Raw genomic sequence first — 8,895 nt, forward strand, 5'->3', positions numbered from 1 at the left:
AGGCCAGGGGCTAAGCAAACTCAAAACTATAATATGTGCGGAGAAACCGCCAGGAAAAAGGACAACCAAAATATCCACTTGTCCAATTCTCCTACCCGGCACCGCCAAGTACCAGAGAGGACTTGTGGAAGCGGAACCCTCCGCAAATGCTCCAAACACAAAATATAAAAGGTAAAGCGGCTGAGCCGCAACACACGGCAGAGCCGCAACTCACGAACACCACTGGATATAAAACGGTGATCAGTCAGGACTCCAGGGAACCAAACGACCTCTTGGGATGAGATGACAACTCCCGAATACCGGACTTCTGCGGACTGGAATGACCGGATACAGCAGGACTGGAAACAGACTCTCAGCAAACAAAGGCAGCATGCAGGAAGCTATTACCGGCGTCTGTGAGAAGCCCTGGGAGTGTATTTAACAAGGAGTCCTCCAATCAGCTGCTAAAGGCTGATTAGAATAAATGCCGTGCAGCTGCCTTGCTGCACGGCCAGAGAGCAGGTGAATATCTTAATTTCCTAAAGCCTAGCAACGGGGAACGCGGTCCGCCAGTGGCGTCCCCGTTGCTAGGGTCCGTGCGGCTCAGCGCGCCCGGCGTCTAGCGTTGCTAGGGAGCCGGCGGCTGTACGTGCACGGCGTCTCTAGTTGCTAGGCGCCGGGCCGCGCAGACCATCAAGCGGACCCTGGCGCCTAACAGTATGACTCCCAAAAACAACAACCGCGTCATTGGGACCAACTGCGATTTTGGCAAGTTTAGGAGCCAACCATGTTGTTGAAGAACTGTCAGGGAGAGTGCAATGTTTTGCACCAACTGGTCCCTGGATCTCGCCTTTATCAGGAGATCATCCAAGTACGGGATAATTGTGACTCCTTGCTTGCGAAGGAGAACCATAATTTCCGCCATCACCCTGGTGAAAATCCTCGGAGCCGTGGACAGACCAAACGGCAATGTCTGAAATTGGTAATGACAATCCTGAATTGCAAACCTTAGGTAGCTTGAGGCAGTGGCTAAATGGGAACATGTAAGTAGGCATCCTTTATGTCTACCAAAACCATGAAATCTCCGTCCTCCGGACTGGAGATCACTGCCCTGAGAAATTCCATCTTGAAATTGAATTTCTTTAGGAAGAAATTGAGGGATTTCAGATTTAAGATTGGTCTGACTGAGCCGTCCGGCTTCGGGACCACGAAGAGGCTTGGATAAAAACCTTCTCCCTGCTGAATAAGGCCAATTTGAACAATCGGTGAGGGGGAACGTCTTGAAACCCCAGTTTGTACCCTTGGGACACTATTTGTAAAACCCACGAGTCCAGGTCCGAATGAATCCAGAACTGACTGAAGAGTTTTAGACGTGCCCCCACTGGTGTGGGCTCCTGCAAGAAAGCCCCAGTGTCATGCAGTGGATTTGGCAGAAGCAGAGGACAATCTCTGGTCCTGCGATCTTGAAGAGGCTACAGACCTCTTCCTTTTCCTTCCTCTACCTGCAAAGAAAGGGGAATCTAAACTTCTTGCATATCTATTGGGCCAAAATGACTGCGGTAGATAATGATGCGTCTTCATCCGTTGACAGGGAACATAGGGCAAGAAGGTTGACTTACCATTGAAATGAGGATGCATCTTGCTGCCTTTCCAATGAAGAAAGTTTAATTTAGTAATAGGTGAAAAACCATCCTTACAAAGGTGTTAATCAGAGACTTGGCTTTGTGGACACTTTTCAGAGAACAAATTTGTTAGCATAAAAATAAAGCCAGAAAATGAAGAGCTGTTTAATCACTCAATTGGATTTTTCTGCCAGCATATTTTTTTTCTCTGCAACCCACTGCTAAATTGTGCTTCCTAGCTGTTTTTATAAAATCACTGAATCAAATCTAACTCTGATTACATCAGAGAAGGCCAGGTACCCTACACCATAACAGGGAGTTTGAAATTTTGACTTGTCTACTTAAAGTTCACCAAAATCTGATAACAAGGTCAATTAGGTCCCTGGGTGGGATTGAACCACCAACCTTATGGTTAATAGCCGTACATACTAACTGATTGCGCCACAGAGACACTTTGCGAAAGTCCATACTAACAAAGGCTAATAAGCATTCATCTAAAACGTTTCCTAGAAAAACTTTAAAAAGTCAATAATCTGGAGAGTTTTTGTAAGATGTTTCTTCCATCAACCAACGAAGAAACACATTGGTACTTTCCCATGATGAGTGAGTGCTTCAGGATCTCTTGCACTTACATGTGCAGCAGAGTACTGCAATGGAAGCATGCTGGGCCCATAACCCAGAGGTAGGCAGATTGAAACTATCCTCTGCTATATGCATTTTTTTTTGTTAATTAAAGTAATCCAAAACTGGGATTGATATTTTGTCTCTTTTATTTTTACTTAAAGTACAATAACTTTTACCATTTTAATTTGTTTTAATAGTATATTGACAGTATTGTTTTCTTTCAAAAATCCACTTCATTTTCTTTACCCTATTATTAAAATGGTAATTGACAAAAACAAACTACATTGTCACCAGAAGAGCAATACAAAATGTACAAGTGATATATTAAAATCATCTTTCCAGCTTGAATTTCAATGATGCATTGGGTCAACAATTTTGTGAGAAACATCTTCACCCTTAAATAAAGATTTTCTTAATTCCTTACCTGTGTGCTAATTAGATATCACCTTGTTTTCACATTAAACAGACTTCCACATGAGAAAGCAGCAAGGATGCAGTGGCGTTAATGTTTCCTGGTGTCAACCTGTATTATTTCAGTAGACATTGAAATGAGGATACATCTTGCTGCCTTTCCAATGAAGCAAGTTTAATTTAGTAATAGGTGAAAAACCATCCCTACAAAGGTGTTAATCAGAGACTTGGCTTTGTGGACACTTTTCAGAGAACAAATTTGTTAGCATAAAAATAAAGCCAGAAAATGAAGAGCTGTTTAATCACGCAATTTGATTTTTTTGCCAGCATATTTCTTTTTCTCTGCATCCCACTGCTAAATTGTGCTTCCTAGATGTTTTTATAAAATCACTGAATCAAATCTAACTCTGATTACATCAGAGAAGGCCAGGTACCCTACACCATAACAGGGGGTATGAAATTTGACTTGTCTACTTAAAGATCACCAAAATCTGATAACAAGGTCAAGTACGTCCCTGGGTGGAATTGAACCACCAACCTTTTGATTAATAGCCGTACACACTAACTGATTGCGCCACAGAGACACTTTGCAAAAGTCCATACTGACAAATGCTAATAAGCATTCATCTAAAACGTTTCCTAGAAAAACTTAAAAAAGTCAATAATCTGGAGAGTTTTTGTAAGATGTTTCTTCTATCAACCAATGAAGAAACACATTGGTACTTTCCCATGATGAGTGAGTGCTTCAGGATCTCTTGCACTTACATGTGCAGCAGAGTACAGCAATGGAAGCATGCTGGGCCCATAACCCAGAGGTAGGCAGATTGAAACTATCCTCTGCTATATGCATTTTTTTGTTTGTTAATTAAAGTAATCCAAAACTGGGATTGATATTTTGGCTCTTTTATTTTTACTTAAAGTACAATAACTTTTACCATTTTAATTTGTTTTAATAGTATATTGACAGTATTGTTTTCTTTCAAAAATCCACTTAATTTTCTTTACCCTATTATTAAAATGGTAATTGACAAAAACAAACTACATTGTCACCAGAAGAGCAATACAAAATGTACAAGTGATATATTAAAATCATCTTTCCAGCTTGAATTTCAATGATGCATTGGGGCAACGATTTTGTGAGAAACATCTTCACCCTTAAATAAAGATTTTCTTAATTCCTTACCTGTGTGCTAATTAGATATCACCTTGTTTTCACATTAAACAGACTTCCACATGAGAAAGCAGCAAGGATGCAGTGGCGTTAATGTTTCCTGGTGTCAACCTGTATTATTTCAGTAGACATTGAAATGAGGATGCATCTTGCTGCCTTTCCAATGAAGCAAGTTTAATTTAGTAATAGGTGAAAAACCATCCTTACAAAGGTGTTAATCAGAGACTTGGCTTTGTGGACACTTTTCAGAGAACAAATTTGTTAGCATAAAAATAAAGCCAGAAAATAAAGAGCTGTTTAATCACTCAATTGGATTTTTCTGCCAGCATATTTTTTTTCTCTGCAAACCACTGCTAAATTGTGCTTCCTAGCTGTTTTTATAAAATCACTGAATCAAATCTAACTCTGATTACATCAGAGAAGGCCAGGTACCCTACACCATAACAGGGGGTTTGAAATTTTGACTTGTCTACTTAAAAATCACCAAAATCTGATAACAAGGTCAATTAGGTCCCTGGGTGGGATTGAACCACCAACCTTTTGGTTAATAGCCGTACATACTAACTGATTGCGCCACAGAGACACTTTGCAAAAGTACATACTGACAAAGGCTAATAAGCATTCATCTAAAACGTTTCCTAGAAAAACTTTAAAAAGTCAATAATCTGGAGAGTTTTTGTAAGATGTTTCTTCCATCAACCAACGAAGAAACACATTGGTACTTTCCCATGATGAGTGAGTGCTTCAGGATCTCTTGCACTTACATGTGCAGCAGAGTACAGCAATGGAAGCATGCTGGGCCCATAACCCAGAGGTAGGCAGATTGAAACTATCTTCTGCTATATGCATTTTTTTTTGTTAATTAAAGTAATCCAAAACTGGGATTGATATTTTGGCTCTTTTATTTTTACTTAAAGTACAACAACTTTTACCATTTTAATTTGTTTTAATAGTATATTGACAGTATTGTTTTCTTTCAAAAATCCACTTCATTTTCTTTACCCTATTATTAAAATGGTAATTGACAAAAACAAACTACATTGTCACCAGAAGAGCAATACAAAATGTACAAGTGATATATTAAAATCATCTTTCCAGCTTGAATTTCAATGATGCATTGGGGCAACGATTTTGTGAGAAACATCTTCACCCTTAAATAAAGATTTTATTAATTCCTTACCTGTGTGCTAATTAGATATCACCTTGTTTTCATATTAAACAGACTTCCACATGAGAAAGCAGCAAGGATGCAGTGGCGTTAATGTTTCCTGGTGTCAACTTGTATTATTTCAGTAGACATTGAAATGAGGATGCATCTTGCTGCCTTTCCAATGAAGCAAGTTTAATTTAGTAATAGGTGAAAAACCATCCTTACAAAGGTGTTAATCAGAGACTTGGCTTTGTGGACACTTTTCAGAGAACAAATTTGTTAGCATAAAAATAAAGCCAGAAAATGAAGAGCTGTTTAATCACTCAATTGGATTTTTCTGCCAGCATATTTTTTTTCTCTGCAACCCACTGCTAAATTGTGCTTCCTAGCTGTTTTTATAAAATCACTGAATCAAATCTAACTCTGATTACATCAGAGAAGGCCAGGTACCCTACACCGTAACAGGGGGTTTGAAATTTTGACTTGTCTACTTAAAGATCACCAAAATCTGATAACAAGGGAAATTAGGTCCCTGGGTGGGATTGAACCACCAACCTTATGGTTAATAGCCGTACATACTAACTGATTGCGCCACAGAGACATTTTGCAAAAGTCCATACTGACAAAGGCTAATAAGCATTCATCTAAAACGTTTCCTAGAAAAACTTTAAAAAGTCAATAATCTGGAGAGTTTTTGTAAGATGTTTCTTCCATCAACCAACGAAGAAACACATTGGTACTTTCCCATGATGAGTGAGTGCTTCAGGATCTCTTGCACTTACATGTGCAGCAGAGTACTGCAATGGAAGCATGATGGGCCCATAACCCAGAGGTAGGCAGATTGAAACTATCCTCTGCTATATGCATTTTTTTTGTTAATTAAAGTAATCCAAAACTGGGATTGATATTTTGTCTCTTTTATTTTTACTTAAAGTACAATAACTTTTACCATTTTAATTTGTTTTAATAGTATATTGACAGTATTGTTTTCTTTCAAAAATCCACTTCATTTTCTTTACCCTATTATTAAAATGGTAATTGACAAAAACAAACTACATTGTCACCAGAAGAGCAATACAAAATGTACAAGTGATATATTAAAATCATCTTTCCAGCTTGAATTTCAATGATGCATTGGGTCAACAAATTTGTGAGAAACATCTTCACCCTTAAATAAAGATTTTCTTAATTCCTTACCTGTGTGCTAATTAGATATCACCTTGTTTTCACATTAAACAGACTTCCACATGAGAAAGCAGCAAGGAAGCAGTGGCGTTAATGTTTCCTGGTGTCAACTTGTATTATTTCAGTAGACATTGAAATGAGGATGCATCTTGCTGCCTTTCCAATGAAGCAAGTTTAATTTAGTAATAGGTGAAAAACCATCCTTACAAAGGTGTTAATCAGAGACTTGGCTTTGTGGACACTTTTCAGAGAACAAATTTGTTAGCATAAAAATAAAGCCAGAAAATGAAGAGCTGTTTAATCACTCGATTGGATTTTTCTGCCAGCATATTTTTTTTCTCTGCAACCCACTGCTAAATTGTGCTTCCTAGCTGTTTTTTTTATAAAATCACTGAATCAAATCTAACTCTGATTACATCAGAGAAGGCCATGTACCCTACACCATAAGAGGGGGTTTGAAATTTTGACTTGTCTACTTAAATATCACCAAAATCTGATCACAAGTTTAATTAGGTCCCTGGGTGGGATTGAACCACCAACCTTTCGGTTAATAGCCGAACACACTAACCGATTGCGCCACAGAGACACTTTGCAAAAAGTGCCTACTGACAAAGGCTAATAAGCATACATCTAGAACGTTTCCTAGAAAAACATTAAAAAATCAATAATCTGGAGAGTTTTTGTAAGATGTTTCTTCCATCAACTAACGAATAAACACATTGGTACTTTCCCATGATGAGTGAGTGCTTCAGGATCTCTTGCACTTACATGTGCAGCAGAGTACTGCAATGGAAGCATGCTGGACCCATAACCCAGAGGTAGGCAGATTGAAACTATCCTTTGCTATATGCATTTTTTTTGTTAATTTAAGTAATCAAAACTGGGATTGATATTTTTGCTCTTTTATTTTTACTTAAAGTACAATAACTTTTACCATTTTAATTTGTTTTAATAGTATATTGACAGTATAGTTTTCTTTCAAAAATCCACTTAATTTTCTTTACCCTGTTATTAAAATGGTAATTGACAAAAAAAACTACATTGTCACCAGAAGAGCAATACAAAATGTACAAGTGATATATTAAAATCATCTTTCCAGCTTGAATTTCAATGATGCATTGGGGCAACAATTTTGTGAGAAACATCTTCACCCTTAAATAAAGATTTTCGTAATTCGTTACCTGTGTGCTAATTAGATATCACCTTGTTTTCACATTAAACAGACTTCCACATGAGAAAGCAGCAAGGATGCAGTGGCGTTAATGTTTCCTGGTGTCAACCTGTATTATTTCAGTAGACATTGAAATGAGGATGCATCTTGCTGCCTTTCCAATGAAGCAAGTTTAATTTAGTAATAGGTGAAAAACCATCCCTACAAAGGTGTTAATCAGAGACTTGGCTTTGTGGACACTTTTCAGAGAACAAATTTGTTAGCATAAAAATAAAGCAAGAAAATTAAGAGCTGTTTAATCACTCAATTGGATTTTTATGCCAGCATATTTTTTTTCTCTGCAAACCACTGCTAAATTGTGCTTCCTAGCTGTTTTTATAAAATCACTGAATCAAATCTAACTCTGATTACATCAGAGAAGGCCAGGTACCCTACACAATAAGAGGGGGTTTGAAATTTTGACTTGTCTACTTAAATATCACCAAAATCTGATAACAAGGTCAATTACGTCCCTGGGTGGGATTGAACCACCAACCTTTTGGTTAATAGCCGTACACACTAACTGATTGCGCCACAGAGACACTTTGCAAAAGTACATACTGACAAAGGCTAATAAGCATTCATCTAAAACGTTTCCTAGAAAAACTTAATAAAGTCAATAATCTGGAGAGTTTTTGTAAGATGTTTCTTCTATCAACCAACGAAGAAACACATTGGTACTTTCCCATGATGAGTGAGTGCTTCAGGATCTCTTGCACTTACATGTGCAGCAGAGTACAGCAATGGAAGCATGCTGGGCCCATAACCCAGAGGTAGGCAGATTGAAACTATCCTCTGCTATATGCATTTTTTTGTTTGTTAATTAAAGTATTCCAAAACTGGGATTGATATTTTGTCTCTTTTATTTTTACTTAAAGTACAATAACTTTTACCATTTTAATTTGTTTTAATAGTATATTGACAGTATTGTTTTCTTTCAAAAATCCACTTCATTTTCTTTACCCTATTATTAAAATGGTAATTGACAAAAACAAACTACATTGTCACCAGAAGAGCAATACAAACTGTACAAGTGATATATTAAAATCATCTTTCCAGCTTGAATTTCAATGATGCATTGGGGCAACGATTTTGTGAGAAACATCTTCACCCTTAAATAAAGATTTTCTTAATTCCTTACCTGTGTGCTAATTAGATATCACCTTGTTTTCACATTAAACAGACTTCCACATGAGAAAGCAGCAAGGATGCAGTGGCGTTAATGTTTCCTGGTGTCAACCTGTATTATTTCAGTAGACATTGAAATGAGGATGCATCTTGCTGCCTTTCCAATGAAGCAAGTTTAATTTAGTAATAGGTGAAAAACCATCCTTACAAAGGTGTTAATCAGAGACTTGGCTTTGTGGACACTTTTCAGAGAACAAATTTGTTAGCATAAAAATAAAGCCAGAAAATAAAGAGCTGTTTAATCACTCAATTGGATTTTTCTGCCAGCATATTTTTTTTCTCTGCAACCCACTGCTAAATTGTGCTTCCTAGCTTTTTTTATAAAATCACTGAATCAAATCTAACTCTGATAACA

At 37.5% G+C, this 8,895-nt stretch overlaps 1 non-coding gene across 1 annotated transcript; it reads right to left on the reverse strand.

Annotated features, from left to right (window-relative positions):
- Nucleotides 1-6,654: 6,654 nt before the first annotated feature.
- Nucleotides 6,655-6,728, reverse strand: TRNAN-AUU (transfer RNA asparagine (anticodon AUU)). The gene has a single exon. It is a non-coding gene; the product is annotated as a tRNA-Asn (tRNA).
- Nucleotides 6,729-8,895: the final 2,167 nt, after the last annotated feature.

The sequence above is a fragment of the Pseudophryne corroboree genome, unplaced genomic scaffold (assembly GCF_028390025.1).
Source record: "Pseudophryne corroboree isolate aPseCor3 unplaced genomic scaffold, aPseCor3.hap2 scaffold_826, whole genome shotgun sequence".
Lineage (NCBI taxonomy): Eukaryota > Metazoa > Chordata > Amphibia > Anura > Myobatrachidae > Pseudophryne > Pseudophryne corroboree.